The 18,483-nt window shown below is 44.4% G+C and overlaps 1 protein-coding gene across 3 annotated transcripts in view; it reads right to left on the reverse strand.

Moving 5' to 3' along the window:
- The window catches only part of ROBO3 (roundabout guidance receptor 3), a 385,628-nt gene that overhangs the window by 242,071 nt on the left and 125,074 nt on the right, over positions 1-18,483 (reverse strand). The window lies entirely within an intron of this gene.

Consider the following 18,483-nt stretch of genomic DNA (forward strand, 5'->3'; position numbering starts at 1 on the left):
GGAAATCTTCTCCTTTTAGCAGATGCTTATAAAATTGAACCAGAGAAGCTCTGGAATGTTAACCCATGAACAGCCAACTGCTGGCTTTCGCCAAAATATTGGGAGAGGGGAATCTCAACTATGAAAACTATTGCCGGCAGGTCAGAAGGCTCTTAAATATAAACTGCTGGGGTCATAGAATCATAGAATCAAAGAGTTGGAAGAGACCTTATGGGCCATCCAGTCCAACCCCCTGCCAAGAAGCTGGAATATTGCATTCAAATCACCCCTGACAGATGGCCATCCAGCCTCTGTTTAAAAGCTTCCAAAGAAGGAGCCTCCACCACACTCCGGGGCAGAGAGTTCCACTGCTGAACGGCTCTCACAGTTAGGAAGTTCTTCCTTATGTTCAGATGGAATCTTCTCTCTTGTAGTTTGAAGCCATTGTTCCGCGTCCTAGTCTGCAAGTCCGCGTCCTAGTCTGCAAGGAAGCAGAAAACAAGCTTGCTCCCTCCTCCCTGTGGCTTCCTCTCCCTGCTCTCGGTCCCGCCGGCCTTACAAGCGCGGCTGGTGGGAACGAGGGACAGGGCTTTCTCGGTAGTGGCACCGTGACTCTGGAACTCTCTCCCGCCAGAGGTTAGAACCGCCCCAACAATCCTGACATTCAGGAAACAGGTGAAGTCGTGGTTATGGAGACAGGCTTTCGAAGAATGAGACAATGATCTGGATGGAAGATGGTGTATATTCGATTTTAGTATGACGACTGACCACTGTAGTTTTAAATATATGTGCTTTTTTAATGTTTTATTGTAATGTGTATTTTGATATTTTACTGATTGTATGTGTTTTTATGGTTGGAAACCGGGCTGAGTCCCTCTTATGAGGTGAGAAGCTCGGTATATACAACTTTGAAATAAATTATACATGGCTATCATATCCCCTCTCAGCCTTCTCTTCTTCAGGCTAAACATGCCCAGCTCCTTAAGCCGCTCCTCATAGGGATTGTTCTCCAGACCCTTGATCATTTTAGTTGCTCTCCTCTGGACACATTCCAGCTTGTCAATATCTCTCTTGAATTGTGGTGCCCAGAATTGGACACAATATTCCAGGTGTGGTCTAACCAAAGCGGAATAGAGGGGTAGCATTACTTCCCTAGATCTAGACACTATGCTCGCATTGATGCAGGTCAAAATCCCATTGGCTTTTTTTGCCACCACATCACATTGTTAGCTCATGTTTAACTTGTTGTCCACAAGGACTCCAAGATCTTTTTCACACGTACTGCTCTCAAGCCAGGGTCATTGCTAAGTTGTTGTCAATTCTACAAAGTGGAGTGCTAGGAGTGTCAGCTGCATTAAGATCACTCTGACCAAAAGATCATGAGTTCGAAGCCAGCCCGGGTTGGAGTGGGTTTCCAACCAATTGTGTAGCCTGTTGTCGACCTTTGCAACCCGAAAGACAGTTGCATCTGTCAAGTAGGAAAATAAGGTACCACCTTAAAAGTGTGGGGAGGCTAAATTAACTAATTTATGAGGCCATAAAGAAAACTCCAGCAAAGCATTCCAGCGGGGAAAACGGAAGTACTTCATCAACGTCGCAGATGGACGATGAAAGCGAAAACTCCGCTGGCGGCCAGAAAAAGTTAAATAGCCTCTGTGTATGTCTGTATGTTTGTATGTCAAAAATTGGCATTGAATGTTTGCCGTATATGTGTACACTGTAATCCGCCCTGAGTCCCCTGCGGGGTGAGAAGAGCGGAATATAAAAGCTGTAAATAAATAAATAAATAAATAGGTTTTATACTTATTGATTTTTTTCTCATTTGCTGTGGTTGATCCAACCATACAATTATGCAACGTATCCCCAAAGAATTCTTTTTAGCTCAGTCTTATTGCACGTTGTCTTGACTGCTGATCTAGTCAGAAATACAATGCATGAGGTGTTATAAGCATTATAACCCTGGGGCCACACGCAGCTCCCTAGAGTTCTCTTTGTAGCTCTCAAGATTTCAATAGTGATGTTTTCGGGTCCTCCTCTTGGTTCCGCCACTGTCACAAGTCTGGTTGGTGGGGATGAGGGAGAGGGCCTTCTCGGTGGTGGCTCCCCAGCTTTGGGATGCCCTCCCCAAGGAGATTAGGTCCTCCTTCCATAGAGACCTGAAGACCTGGTTGTTCAAACAAGCTTTTGATAACGCCTGGTCCCTATTTGTTCTATGCAATAGTTATGCAGCCTTGCACTTCATCCCATGCCCTCATTCCATGGTTACAACTCTGCACTTATCCCATTCTCTTGTCCTATTGTTTACAGCCTGGCCACATCTTACAACAGCTTACCACCATTTGGTTGATGAGTGCTGTTATTTGAGTTTTAAGTTGTTGTTTTACATGCCTGTATGTTTAGTACAGTTGTATTTAATATTGTGCTTTATTTCAAGTTTTGTTGTTGTTGTTGTTGTTTGAAACACAACAAGACAAGTCCACAGCAGACACTCTGCTGGCTGTTGAATCGGATCACACGTCGGACACTTCCCAAGTGTCTAGGACTGTGTGATGTATCAGCGAATAATGCGTGCAGATCCCAGTAAGGTGGCCTTCTGCAGTTGGCAGATGGTAATTTTGTCAGCGGCGATTGTGTTTAAGTGCAGGCCAAGGTCTTTAGGCACTGAACCCAGTGTGCCGATCACCACTGGGACCACCTTTACTGGTTTGTGCCAGAGTCTTTGCAGTTCGATTTTTAAATCCTCATATCATGTCAGCTTTTCCAGTTGTTTTTCTTCAATCCTGCTGTCACCTGGGATTGCAACATCAATAATCCATACTTTGTTTTTTGACACGATTGTGAGGTCAGGATTATTATGCTCCAAAACTCTTTCTGTCTGAATCCGGAAGTCCTAGAGGAGTTTGACATGTTCATTCTCTGTAACTTTTTCCGGCTTGTGATCCCACCAGTTCTTTGTCGCAGGCAGATGGTATTTGTGGCACAAGTTCCAATGAATCATCTGAGCAATGGTGTTGTGCCTCTGCTTGTAGTCTATCTGTGCGATCTTCTTGCAGCAGCTCAGGATGTGATCTATTGTTGTTGTTGTTGGTATTTTCTGGTGCCCCAAAAAGTGAGTAAGTTTTTTTTTGTCGTGTCAGGAGCGACTTGAGAAACTGCAAGTTGCTTCTGGTGTGAGAGATTTGGCCATCTGCAAGGACATTACCCAGGGGACGCCTGAATGATTTGATGTTTTTATCATCCTTGTGGCTTCTCTCATGTCCCCGCGTGAGGAGCTAGAACTGATAGAGGGAGCTCATCCGCCTCTCCCCGGATTCGAACCTGGAACCTGTCGATCTTCAGTCCTGCCGGCACAGGGGTTTTACCCACTGCGCCACCGGGGGCTCCTTAGCGAGTAAGTGTCTCACCTGAAATCCCGCCTCCTCATTCCCAAATCGGATAAACCTTTTTAAAAGTTTTTTTTCAAAAACAGAAGTGGGTGTTTGGTCACTTCAGAATTTTGTTTGGTTCCATTTCTGGTAGTCCGCTTTGTCCCTGAAATGGAAAATTAACCACTCATAGAATCATAGAATCAAAGAGTTGGAAGAGACCTCATGGGCCATCCAGTCCAACCCCCTGCCAAGAAGCAGGAATATTGCATTCAAATCACCCCTGACAAATGGCCATCCAGCCTCTGCTTAAAAGCTTCCAAAGAAGGAGCCTCCACCACACTCCGGGGCAGAGAGTTCCACTGCTGAACACCTCGCTTGCTGAGGTGTTCCTTCAAGTATCTCTGTAGATCTTAGAAAACTATTTCTTGATTTAAGGCATTGACATGCTGGCTGATATCCGAAAAGGGGATGGGCAGGAGATGTCACTGCCTTGGTTGCACATTATTGGTTGCTACTTCCCAGCAGATGTTAGGTAGTGCAATACCAGCTAAACAGTATAATTTCTCCAGTGATGTAAGATGTAGACATCCTGTGATAATGCGGCATGTCTCATTAAGAGCCACATCCACTGTTTTAGCGTAGTGAGATGTGTTCCACACTGGGCATGCATACTCAGCAGTAGAGCAGCAAAACGCAAGGGCAGTTGGCTTCACTGTATCTGCTTGTGATCCCCAGGTTGTGCCAATCAGCTTTTCTATGATATTATTTCTAGCACCCACTTGCAAGCATGGTAAATTACTGCAATAGTCTGGTAGTTACAGCAGTAAGGGGATCCTTTCTTGGAAACTGGAATGTATGTGTGCGTGCATGAATGTATGTGTTTATATATCATTTTCACACACTGTTACCATATAGCAATCAAAACCAGTAACCATTATTAGACCTCTCTGGTTTGTTTGGTCAGTTGCAGCTGTGGTTTGAGCTTGCATCAGAAATTTATCAAGCTGAAAGCTGTTGTGGTTTTGGCCAGGCAAAGAGATTCCTCCTTGTATTCATACAAGACTTGGCCAAGCCAAATACTTCAAAACTGCCCTCTAATTGCAAGGAGGTAAAGTATTCATCCCTATTTCCATCCAAAGGTGGCTCTCAGTTTTTATTATGTATACTGTTTCTCCCGATTCTCAAATCCTACAGCTTCTGGCTCCTGAGGATTTCTGGAACAGATGACAAGACAGAAATAGAATCGAGGAAAAGCAAGAAGAAGAAACAAAATGATTCATAGCTCCATCCATCATTGTTACTGGAGACATCATTCACTGCATTATTCATTTGCAAAAATCTCATCTATTTCCGTTTTCACATTTATTTCATGGCACTTTTTTGAATTTTTCCTTCTGATTTTGGTACTTGTCTTCTGGAAGCCATCATTTATTTATTTTATATATTATCCTAGTTATTTGAATCATTTTGGAGCATTTTATTTATTTATCATGTCAGAAGCAAATTGAGAATACAGTTATAATATCTAGAACCACAAACAACGTTAAAAACTTGGCTTTGTACCGAAGTTCCTTTGACCAGGCACTGGCCACTTGGAGTGCCTTTGGAGTTGCTGTAAAAAGGTCCTCCACTGTGCATGTGGCAGGGCTCAGACCACGTTGTACTAGGTGGTCTGTGGTTTGCTCTTCTCCACACTTGCATGTCGTGGACTCCACTTTGTGGCCCCATTTCTTAATGTTAGCTCTGCATCTTGTGGTGCCAGAGCACAGTCTGTTCAGCGCCTTTCAAGTCGCCCAGTCTTCTGTGAGCCCAGGAAGGAAGAAGATGGTACCAGTGGATTCCTTGACAGTTGCTGGCTGGTACCATTTACGTCACCATTGTGAGTTGTTGTGGTCCTTATTAGGGCAGCTTCCAGGTTGGATCCTTCTAAGAAAGAAAACCAATGAGACTGTCTTGGTCTGGGAGTTGCTAGTGCAGGCTGATGGGTTTTAGTGTGAACTTCAAAACAGTTATTCACGGCAGAGTAGAGACATCATAGTGGCAAAGAAGATCTGCATAGTTAAAGTAATGGTATTCCCCATAGTCACCTAAGGATGTGAGAGCTGGACCATAGGGAAGGCTGAGCGAAGGAAGATAGAGGCTTTTGAACTGTGGTGCTGGTGGAAAATTCTGAGAGTGCCTTGGATTGCGATAAGATCCAACCAATCCATACTTCAGGAAATAAAGCCCAACTACTCATTGGAGGGAAGGATAGTAGAAGCAAAGATGAAGTACTTTGGTCACATAACGAGAAGACAGGAAAGCTTGGAGAAGACAATGATGCTGGGGAAAATGGAGGAAAAAGGAAGAGTGGCTGACCAAGGGCAAGATGGATAGATGGCATCCTTGAAGTGACTGGCTTGACCTTGAATGAGCTGGGGGGGGGAAGGTGACGGCCAACAGGGAGCTCTGGCGTGGGCTGGTCCATGAGGTCACGAAGAGTCGGAAACGACTGAACAAATGAACAACAAGAACAACATTCACAGCACTGAACCAAGCCTCCTTTGGGGCACTTTGGATAACTCTTTTAGTGGTCAGTTTGAAGCCCAGAGTGAATTCATTCACCAATGACAAGGAAGTTACTTTTTTTGTCATGTCAGGAGTGACTTGAGAAGCTGCAAGTTGCTTCTGGTGTGAGAGAATTGGTCATCTACAAGGACACTGCCCAGGGGACGTCCAGTTATTTTTTTTATGTTTTACCATCCTTGTGGGAGGCTCCTCTCATGTCTCCACATTATTATTATTATTATTATTATTATTATTATTATTAACCTTTATTTATACCCCGCTAACATCTCCCAAAGGACCCGGTGCAGCTTACGGAGGCCGAGGCCAAATACAACAGCAAAACAACAGCATAACAAATACAACAATAAATAAACTCATAAAACAAAGCAATAAAATTAACTGATAAAAACAGACATTAAACAATAACAACACGACACAATTAAAAACTATGGCCGGGCCAAATGTAAGAATTAAAAATTTAAAAAACTGCTGGACAGGTGAAATGGGAGCGTTTGGCAATAGGTGCAGTATACAGACAATCTTAAATCTCTGGTAAAGTGCATTGGGACACAGTGCTTGGAGTTTCCTATTCTGGGAAGGCACACTGGAAACACGTCTTAAAGCTCTTCCTAAAGACTACCAACGTTGGGGCTTGTCTGATGTCCTTGGGGAGAGAGTTCCAGAGTCGAGGGGCCACCACAGAGAAGGCCCTGTCCCTCGTTCCCACCAATTGCGCTTGGGACGCCAGTGGGATTGTGAGCAGGATCTCTCGTGAGCGTGAGGAGCTGGAGCTGATAGAGGGAGCTCATCTGCACTCTCCCTGGATATGAACCTGCGACCTGTCGGTCTTCAGTCCAGCTGGCACAGAGGTTTAACCCACTGCGCCACTGCAGACATAGATTAACACCCCTCTCAAAAAAGTTTCAGATCTCCCTTACAACTTCTAAGTTCTGTTCCTTTCTCAAAAGGAAAAAAAAATCCTTTCTCCTGAAGCTGATTTTTAGTCTTTCTGGTGCAACATTACAATCCATGTCATGCTTAAATCCACAACAGTCTTTGTAAAAGTCTACTTGAGTTTTCTCCACTGAAGCCTAACAAAGCAAACTGGTCATTCTGTGCACATTAGACACAAGTCTCCTTTCTGAAACAGAGCAGTTAAGGACACTGCTCTGAACAAGACAAAAGAGGAGGACAGGACTTAGAAAAATAATGCAGAATGCCGCAGAGGAGACAAAAAGATGGCCCCCAGTCTAAAATCATAATTCCTCAGATACTTACTTGACTGACTGAATACTATTTGTATAACATTTTATAGTCCTTATGCCATTGATCTGGAAAACACACACACAGAGGAAAGCTGTACAGACAGCAGGTCAGGGCTACGCTTTTCTGCTTGGCTGAGCAGGGACTGGAAACTTTGTTCATAGGAACGTAACCAATTTTCTCCTTTTAACACTTGACATGCTTTATAACTCATGACATGTTTTCCACTGGAAGCATGGGCAGGGACGGTCTTCGGCAAAGAGGGCTTCAAAACCAACCCACTCTGTGGCTCTCAAAGTGAGACATCTTTAAGGTTCTCATAGTCAATGACTGAGAGGAAGACAAAGAGAAGCAACTTCTAGAACTACCAGAACTTCCCAGGTTCCCTCGTGGAGAGGGATTCAACGTGACATCTTTATTCACTTCTCAAAAGCGATTATGGAACCCTCATTGTCAGCAATAACCTAATAACTACTGACCACACTGGCAGATTGAGATGAACGTGATTTTATCTTGGCAATTTGGATTTATGTATTGATTTTGCTTCTATTTTAACTTATTATAATGTTATTATGTTTTTAGTTGATATGTGTATATATTTTCTGTTGTTAGCCGGCCTGAGTCCCTCCACGGAGGTTGAGAAGACCGGGGTATAAAAGTCTTAAATAAATTAATAAATAATAAGTGTGTATCTGAGAGATGGGCTGGGCACATTTCTGCCTTCCAGTATAGCCATATAGCAGTGTTTCTCAACTTTCCTAATGCGGCAACCCCTTAATACAGCTCCTCGTGTTGTGGTGACCCCCAACCATAAAATTATTTTTGTTGCTACTTCATAACTGTAATTTTGCTACTGTTATGAAAAATAATGTAAATAACAGGATGTATTTTCATTCACTGGACCAAATCTGGCACAAAACCCTGATACACCCAAATTTGAATACTGGTGGATTTGGGGAGATTGATTTTGTTATTTGGGAGTTGTAATTGCTGGAATTTATAGTTCACCTACAATCAAAGAGCATTCTGAACTCCACCAATGATGGAATTGAATCAAACTTGGCACACAGAACTCACATGCCCAACAGAAAATACTGGAAGGGTTTAGTGGGCATTGACCTTGAGTTTTGGAGTTGTAGTTCACCTACCTCCAGAGAACACTGTGGACTCAAACAATGATGGATCTGGGCCAAACTTGGAACGAATGATCAATATGCCCAAATGTTAACACTGGTTGAGTTTGAAGAAAATATACCTTGACATTTGGGAGTTGTAGTTGCTGGGATTTATAGTTCACCTACAATCAAAGAGCATTCTGAACTCCACCAATGATGGAATTGAATCAAACTTGGCACACAGAACTCACATGCCCAACAGAAAATACTGGAAGGGTTTAGTGAGCATTGACCTTGAGTTTTGGAGTTGTAGTTCACCTATATCCAGAGAGCACTGTGGACTCAAACAATGAGAGATCTGGACCAAACTTGGAACGAATGCTCAATATACCCAAATGTTAACACTAGTGGAGTTTGAATAAAACATACCTTGACATTTGGGAGTTGTAGTTGCTTGGATTTATAGTTCACCTACAATCAAACAGCAATGATAGAATTGGGCCAAACTTCCTACACTGAACCCCCATGACCAACAGAAAATACCGTGTTTTCTGATGGTCTCTGGCAACCCCTCTGACACCTGCTCATGACCCCCCCTCCCCGGGGTCTTACCTCCCAAGTTGTGAAACGCTACCGTATAGGAACATACCCATCAGCCTGGACAAGCAAGTCCCAGGCCAAGACTCCGGCCCTGTTTACCTTTCTGAACGTATTCTCCCCTATGAACCATCAAGATTATTAAGATCGTCTGGAAAGGCCCTGCTCTCGGTCCCACCGGCCTCGCAAGCGCGTCTGGTGGGGACGAGGGACAGGGCCTTCTCGGTGGTGGCCCCTCGACTCTGGAACTCTCTCCCACTGGAGATCAGAACTGCCCCTTCTATCCTGACATTCAGGAAACAGGTGAAGACGTGGTTATGGAGACAGGCATTCGATGAGTGAGCCAACACCTTGAGATATGGATGGAAGATGATGTATAATCGATTTTAGTATGACGACTGACCATTGTAGTTATTGAATATATTTGCTGTTTTAATGTGTTATTGTAATATGAATTATGTTGTTTTGCTGACTGTATGTGATTCTATGGTTGGAAACCGGTCTGAGTCCCTCAAAAGAGGTGAGAAGGTCGGTATACAAAACTTTTAAATAAATAAATAAACAAGACAGCACCACTGGTTTTCTTTCTTAGAAGGATCCATCCTGGAAGCTGCCCTAATAAGGACCACAGCAACTCGCAATGGTGACGTAAATGGTACCAGCCAGCAACTGTCAAGGAATCCACTGGTGCCATCTCCTTCCTCCCCCTCACCTCCCACTTGCATCATCTGCCACCATATGAAATTTAAAAGCCTGGGCTCTGCCAAATGCGGAGATGTTAAGAAAAAGGAGGATAAAGCTCTCGGCAAGTGACACAGCCAAGCACTGTCTGGCCCCAATTATCTAGACAGCTTTATAGCAGAGGAAGGAAGACCATCTTTAGAGCACATGAGAAGGTCATCACTAGAAACAGAAGTTAGGAAAGTTGGACCACCAACAGCCAGAAACCCCCAATGAAGACCAAAAAAACATAGCTTTTCCAAACTCTCACTAAAATGTAACACTGCAGCACTCAGGAAACAAATAAATGCAGAAAAACAGAAGGCTGGAGAGCTTTGCAAAACAAAACAAACTTTTCACATCATCTGTTGTTCTGCTGCTCTATTTTAGGGCATCCAAAATACCAACGTGAAAAAAATCAAATGTCTCCTGACAGCCAAGGGCCATAATGATGTCATGTTGAAACAAGACCTGTTCAAGCTACCTCACCAACATGCCTCAAAAACACATGCTCGCCCATTACAGATCTCTACATTTTTATCCTGACTTAGATCAAACTTGCTCAAGGCAGTAGGTACCAATTAGAAGGGTGCAGCAGAATTTGGGTGTACCAGGTCTGAATCCCTACTGTGCCTTGCAGATCACTGCATGACCTTCGGTGAGTCTCAATCACGAAGACATTACCCACTTCATGGTGTTTCTATGAAGACAAGAAGAGTCAGGAGGACCACCTCCACCACCTTGAACTCCCAGAAGGCAAAACAGGATAAGGTAAAGGTAAACATTAAGTCCAGTCATGTCTGACTCTGGGGTGTGGTGCTCATCTCCATTTCTAAGCCGAAGAGCCAGCGTTGTCCGTAGACACCTCCAAGGTCATGTGGCCAGCATGACTGCATGGAGCGCCGTTACCTTCCCGCCGGAGTGGTACCTATTGATCTACTCACATTTGCATGTTTTTGAACTGCTAGGTTGGCAGAAGCTAGGGCTGACAGCGGAAGCTCACGCCGTTCCCCGGAATCGAACCTGCGACCTTTCGATCAACAAGCTCAGCAGCTCAGTGCTCACTACGCCACTGGGGGCTCCAAAAACAGGATAAGCATGTAACAAATTAATAAATTAAGGGTCAATCTCCTAAATGGAGTTGGACGAGCTGCACCCTACCAGCACCCTTCACTTAGCATCTACAACTGGAAGATGCACAACAAGGAAGGATGGTGGTCAACAACACAACATCTGGGTGTGTTTCTGCAGCCAGACACCTAAAGAAGAAAGCCTACTTGACCCAGAAACAATATGGCTTGGTGGGAATGGGCTTCAAGATGGTTACAAGCTTGGTAGACAAAGAGAATGCTGTGGATGTAGCATATTTTGATTTCGGAAAGGCCTTTGAGTATTGAGAAACTTAATGACAGTGAACCTATGACATGCGTGTCAGGATTGACACGTGTAGCCATTTTTGATGGCACACGGCTGCATACAGAGAAGTGTGAGGCCACATACCGAGAAGGTGCAGTAGCCTAGGATGAAACATTTTCTGTAATGTAGTGTAGACACTCTATAACGGAGGTCTGTAGGCCAAAACAACAGAACTCCAGCACAGAGCTTCTAGTTCTGGGACTTCCAGTTCGGCCATTAGGGGATCTTTGACCTCACTTCCAGCTGATGGAGCAGGGAGTAGCAGAATGCCCCAGGAGCCCTGTGATCACCATTACAAGGAACCACATAACCACAGCAAACATCATCCAATCTACTGTTCTGGGTTGTTGAAGATTTCTAATTGACCATCATTACTGAGATAAGCGAGGGGGAGGCTGGGGAGAGGTGAGGGCCTGTGCTATGGGTGCCATTTCCCAACCATTAGAAATGATGCAATTTTTCTTGAAGTGACACTCCACCCAAATTATGCTGGTGTTTTGGCGAATTTTGACACACAAAGCGCAAGAGGTTGCCCATCACTGCCTTAGGGTCTCCATAACTTGTAAGCAAACTGTACACAGCAATAACCAGTTTGGCAAATTTGGAGGACAGCACAACAACATATGATTGTGTTGATCTATAAGTGGTTCTTAAACCTGTGAGCCACAGACCACAAGTGGGCCACAAGGATGAAAATCTGGTCCATGGCCCTCCTTCTTCATTTATTTATTTGTTGTGCTCCTTTTGCACCACCTGTCACTTCTTCCCTGTTGCTGGCCATGGCATATGTTCTGTATCAGAAACTAGAGCTGATATGGTCTATCCAATGCAATTTTCTGAATCAGCACCCCAAACTGAATCTAAAGTTGATCAAAAACTGATTTGTAACCCCTTTGGTACTAATGCTGAAGAGTGGTCCATGGCCAAAGTAGTTTCTGGTCAAAAAAAGGTTGGGAACTACTGATCTATCCAAACCAAACAAACTAACAGCCACAGTGAACCCCAAACCAACTGGACCCTTCTTGGGAGCAGGATATTTTGATTGTCGGCTAAGAAAATATACACACACACAGCCAGAAGTGAGGAATTTATGGAATAGTTCACCCAAACCCCAAATCATCAGTCTTCTCCTCAAAAGTTTCCATGAGGAAGATCCGAGCTGAAATAAAACTACCCCCTCAGGTTTCTATAGGCATTTACCTGTTGAAATCACACACCAAAAGTTCATTTAAGACAAACTGAGTGTCTTAAGGGAAATTTCAACATATAACAAAAACAAGCAAGATGGTGGGACTGACAGCATCAGAGGAGGGCTCAGGGCAATAGAATCCAAAGAAGATTCAAACATTTGTATTGGATCCAGACATAGTCATATGCACAATAGACCCACTGAACGGACTAACTTAAAACCAGGGATTTCAGATGACCTACTGTATACATATTTGAGGCCAATCCATTATGAAAAAGATAGGTTACCCTTTCCATTGTCATTATCATTGTTATTATCATTATCTTGGATCCAAACCCAAAGTTAACTGCCAATATAGTCTATTAAATATGTTACTGAGGGTGGATTAAGCTGTGAAGACAAGCGGACAAATGTCTGCGTGCTGGAAGAAGCAAAGACCACCAGCATTGAAGCGATGGTCCTCTGCCATCAACTCCGCTGGATTGGGCATGTTGTTTAGATGCCTGACCACCGTCTCCCAAAGCAATTGCTCTATTCCGAACTCAGGAATGGAAAACAGACAGGAAAAGAGATTTAAAGACGGGCTCAAAGCCAACCTTAAAAACTCTGGCATAGACACTGAAAACTGGGAAGTTCTGGCCCTTGAGAGCTCCAGTTGGAGGTCAGCTGTGACCAGCAGTGCTGCAGAATTTGAAGAGGCACGAATGGAGGGCGAAGTTCTGGCCCTTGAGAGCTCCAGTTGGAGGTCAGCTGTGACCAGCAGTGCTGCAGAATTTGAAGAGGCACGAATGGAGGGCGAAAGAGAGAAACATGCCAAGAGGAAGGCACGTCAAGCCAATCCCAACCGGGACCGCCTTCCACCTGGAAACCGATGCCCTCACTGTGGGAGAAGCTGCAGATCAAGAATAGGGCTCCATAGTCACCTACGGACCCACCGCCAGGATACTACACTTGGAGGGCCATCATCCTCAGACTATGAGGGATCGCCTAAGTCAAAGAGATCAAGTTTTCAATCCTCACACAGTTATGGAAACCCACTTAGTGTCCTTGAACAATTCAAACCCTTTTTGTCTATGAGGCAAAATGTTGCTCCCTCCAGAAAAAAACATGGCACGATAACCATTAGTTGGTGTTGACTTGTAGACACATAACAACAACAAATACCGCAGCAAAACACAATCTTGTCTGGACTTACTCTTCCACAGGGCACCGCTTGATAGCTTAATGTTGGCCACAGCAAATTGATGTTAATACTGTTTTGTTTATATAGTTTTCTTGATTTATTGATTATTGCTTTTACTATGGTTGTTAACTACCATAAAGGTCCTATTCTGGTGACAAATGGCTGCATTTTAAGATCATAAATAAACAGCACTGCATTGTATTGCATTACATGCAAAAAACAAAAAAACAACAACTCCACTTCGACTGGTGTGTGTGTTATAAAAACAGAATCCTACTGGTATCTTATGAACCCTATGGAAGTCACTGGACATTTTTGTCTAATGCAGTACATCTGTATTTGGATTGCAGAAGTGCTTCACATGCAATAAATTTGTACATTGATGCAGGTGTGCTTGTGGGGTAAAAGCCCATGAATATATGCATGAATCTGTTGACTGCACATCTGGATGTGTGCTTGGTTGCAAAACACAGCCATTCAAAGTTTGCAGAGCATCGAGATTTAAGCTATATTACCCTGATATAAGATCTGGCTCTCTCACACATATATATCACCAAAATTGTCTTGCTAAAATAAGAATAATTTTATTTCTTATCCCCCCCCCCCCCTTTTCCTCCTGGCTTGTGATGACTGGCCTGCCCATCAAAATGGTATACTATTGTTACTGGACTCAGGTGTATTTATCCACATAAGTCTATCACATATTCAGTGCCACAATTAAATGCACCACCAATTGGCCACCAATATCATAACACCTGGGGATACATTCCCCCAGAAAGCGCAGGTTCGCAGCTTGGGAGTGATCTTAGATTCAGTGCTGAGACTGGAAACCCAGGTTCCAGTGGTAGCCAGGGGAGCTATTGCAGTTAAAACTTGTGCACCAGCTGCGCCCATACATTGGGAAGTCTGACTTGGCCAAAGTGGTCCATGCTCTGGTTACATCCCAAATAGACTACTGCAACGCACTCTACGTGGGGTTACCTCTGAAGACTGCCAGCTCCACCTAGTCCAACGCTCGGCAACCAGGTTGCTCACTGGAGCGGGGTACAGGGAGTGCACAACACCCTTGCTACGCCAGCTCTACTGGCTGCCTATTAGCTTCCGAGCACAATTCAAAGTGCTGGCTTTGGCCTATAAAGCCCTGAACGGTTCAGGCCCAGTTTACTTGTCCGATATATCTCCTGCTACAAACCACCTAGGACCCTATCATCTGGGGAGGGCCCTGCTCGTTGTCCCCTTATCATCGCAGTCACGTTTGGTGGGGACAAAGGACAGGGCCTTTTCTGTGGTGGCTCCTCAGCTGTGGAACTCCCTACCAAGCAAAATTAGATCTGCTCCACCCCTCCTGACCTTTCGGAAACAAGTGAAATCCTCTTTGCAGACTAAGCTGACCTGCTGGCAAAGTGATGGCTTTAATGGACTTGACGGACTGTTTTTAGGACAATGACTTACATTGGTGACTGTTTGAATATTTTTATACTGTTTTATTTAAATTGTATATTTATGCTTTTGGTTGTGGGCACCATGGTGTGCCAGTTGTTAGCCGCCCCGAGTCCCTCTGAGGAGGTCAAGATAGAACGGGATACAAAAGTCCTAAATAGATAAATAAATAAATTTAGTGGAAAGAGGTCTTTTATATTGTAGCTGATATTGGAAGGCTCACTAACATATATGTGGCTGTGGCTTTCAAAAATACTGCAGCATGGAATTTAACCATAAGCTGCAGCAAGAGCTAGGAATGTGTAATGCAGTGGTTGTCAACCTGTAGGTCTCCATATGTTTTGGCCTTCAACTCCAAGAAATCCTAAACAGGCTGGGATTTCTGGGAGTTGTAGGCCAAAACACCTGGGGACCTAAAGGTTGAGAACCACTATTGTAGGGCTTGAGGTATTTTTGGGCTCCAGACCCAGCCAGCATGATCAATGATCACAGGAGATGAGAGATGGGAGTCTAATGGGAGATAAACCCTTACTATTTGAGAAATTATTTATTTATTTATTTAGAATTTTTATATACCGGTCTTCTCACCTCCGGAGAGGGACTCAGGCCGGTTTACAACAAGATTCGTGAACAGTAGTTTAAAAACATCACACCCCATAAGCAGTCATATACTTACATAAGGCCAAGTCGTCAAAGAGAAATCAAAATTCATTATTCATTACCATCCGTCCGTGTGGTCAAAGTTATTGACTTACTCATCAAATGCTAAATTCCAGAGCCAAGTTTTCACTAATTTTCTAAAAGTCAGGAGAGAAGGGGCAGTTCTAATCTCCAGTGGGAGAGAGTTCCAGAACCGAGTGGCCACCACCGAGAAGACTCTGTCCCTCGTCCCCACCAGACGCACTTGCGAGGGTGGTGGGACCGAGAGCAGGGCCCCTCCAGAAAATCTTAACAACCTTGATGGTTCATAGGGGAGAATCCATTCGGACAAGTAAACTGGGCTGGAGTAGGGATTTATAGGTCAACACCAGCACTTTGAAATGTGCTCGGAAGCTGATTGGCAGCCAATGGAGCTGGCGCAACAGAGGAGTAGTATGCTCCCTGTACCCTGCTCCTGTTAGTAAGCTGGCTGCTGCTCGTTGGACTAGTTGAAGCTTCCGAGCAGTCTTCAGAGGCAACCCCACGTAGAGAGCGTTGCAGTAGTCTATACGGGATGTAACCAGTTTACATGACCTGCTTTATAATCCATGGCATACATAAAAATATATAAAGTATACAAATCAAACATTTACTGATGATAAACCAACATTTGAAAGCCTTGCTAATCCCAACAAAGGATTCTCCCAGGCAGGAAACAGCCAGGCTTTGAAGCTGCAAGGCTATTCAATGCTAATCAAGGTTACTAATTGCAACATTCACACTTGCTTCAAGCAGACAAGAGTTCTTTCTCCCACTCTGGACATTCCACAGATAGTTTCCAACAGGTTTCAACCTCACTTGCCTACATTTCCTACAGAATCACAACCTCTGAGGATGCCTGCCATAGATGCAGGTGAAACATCAGGAGACAACATGGCCGGACAGCTCGAAAAACTCACAACAACCCAAGGAATGGAACTCTTCCAATGCTGAAACCACAGTGTGATGCTGAAACTGCTGCTTCCTCCTCCTATTATTATTGGAACTATTGTTGTACATAGTGCAGTGCTGAAACCACAGCATCTTTCCCCCATGTTGTTGTTGTTTTTCCCCTCCCTCTGCTTAAGCAGCTGAGGGGGAAAAGGAAGGGGCCTGAGGCTGTTAGGAATGGTGGGAACTGGAGTCCAAAACACCTAGAGGGAGGGCCAAAGTTTGCCTATGCCTGGTATGGAACATGCCATGCCTTCCCCTGTCACTTGTCTGCCATGTGGATGCGCTTCTCCCTGAGGATGTGCATGGACATTCAAGGGGATGGGTGAAATGTCAGGAGAGAATGCTCCTGGAACATGGCCATACAGTCCAAAAAACTCACAGCAACCCAGTGATTCTGGCCATGAAAGCCTTCGACAACACATTTTTCTTTTGGTGGTGTTCAACTCAAACATTTTCTGAAGAGTCCACTGTAAACTCTGCATGTTGTTGATAATAGATTTCTGAAAAATGGGTAACATTCAGATACCTTTTACTTTTCCCAATTTTTTGTGACCCCAACATTGAGCAAAGGGGACCCCACTTGCGGTCAGGACCCACAGTGTAAGAAGCAGGGCTCAAGTGGACAGATCTCTGAAAGTTTGCTGTTGATTTTGTCTTATATCCTCAGAAAAAGTTCGTTAAGACAGCACTGGAAAATGGCAGGATATGGTGAGCAATGAACAGACAATCCCTGGCATTGTCCCCATCCAGAAAGGGGGGACAGTTTTGTAGGAAGGTTACTCCATCCAATTGTGTACCAACTCATACTCAGGAAGGCCCTGGGCCCAGAGTCTTCAGTTGTCAAGTATTGGAAAAGGTCAGTCACCCTCCAGCTGACAGTCTCCCCTGCCTCTCCCTGCACCGCATCCCCTTGTGAGCTCCTCTTTTATCACACTTGGGCCCATCTGTTCCCATCAATGAAAAGTGCAAAACAGAAGAGCCTCTGGGTTGAGGCTGGAAGTGTCCCTGACAAAGCCCCCACCCCAAAACTGCATGGGGGAGAGCCGCAGGAGGAGGAAGGAGGTGGGATCCTGTTTGACAGCTGCCCTTCGGGACAGAATCAGGGCTCCTCGGGACACGCCTGGGATTCGAAAAACGTGACCACTGTATACATGTGTGTGCTTTACCAGGTGGAGTTGGGGGATGTTCGTCCATCAGATGACAATTCCCATATGATATCGTATTTGAAGTTTCAACAACAATAACATAATACTTTGTGTATCTTAGTAATAAGATATCTGTGTTCTATATATTATTTATTTATTTATTTATTTACTGTATTTGTATACCGCCTTTCTCAGCCTATCGGCGACTCAAGGCGGTTTCCAACAAAACAGTATACATAGTGTCACAATGCAATTTAAAAACATTACAATTACATAAACCACAGCAACAATAAAAACAACATCATTGGCGTCTACTTATTGTCAGGCATTGTCCGATTCCATCGTCAATCATCAATTTCCTATATCATTTATCCATATCCGTTACTCTGTATTTGTGAACGCTTGCTCAAACAACCACATTTTGACTTGCTTCCGAAACGTTAAGAGGGAAGGAGCAGATCTAATCTCTCTAGGGAGGGCATTCCATAGCCGGGGGGCCACTGCTGAGAAGGCCCTGTCTCTCTTCCCTGCCAAGCGTACCTGTGACGAAGGTGGGACTGAGAGCAGAGCCTCTCCGGATGATCTCAAGGTTCTAGATGGTTTATAAGAAGCTGAGGGGGAAAAGGAAAGGGCCTGAGGATGTTAGGAATGGTGGAAGCTGGAGTCCAAAACACCTAGAGGGAGGGCCAAAGTTTGCCCATGCCTGCTCCAGACCTTCTCTCTCTCTCTCTCTCTCTCTCTCTCTCTCTTTGCAGATGCAACGGGCAAAGTGTCATGTAGACTTGGGTGCCTCAGGGATTGGCTCTGCTGGGAGAAACTGGAGAAGAGAGCTGACCCAGAGAGGCTGTCTTTGATCAGCTCCATCTCTCCATGGTCTTCCTTCTCTCCG

The sequence above is a fragment of the Anolis sagrei genome, chromosome 7, assembly GCF_037176765.1.
Source record: "Anolis sagrei isolate rAnoSag1 chromosome 7, rAnoSag1.mat, whole genome shotgun sequence".
In the NCBI taxonomy this organism is placed as follows: Eukaryota; Metazoa; Chordata; class Lepidosauria; order Squamata; family Dactyloidae; genus Anolis; species Anolis sagrei.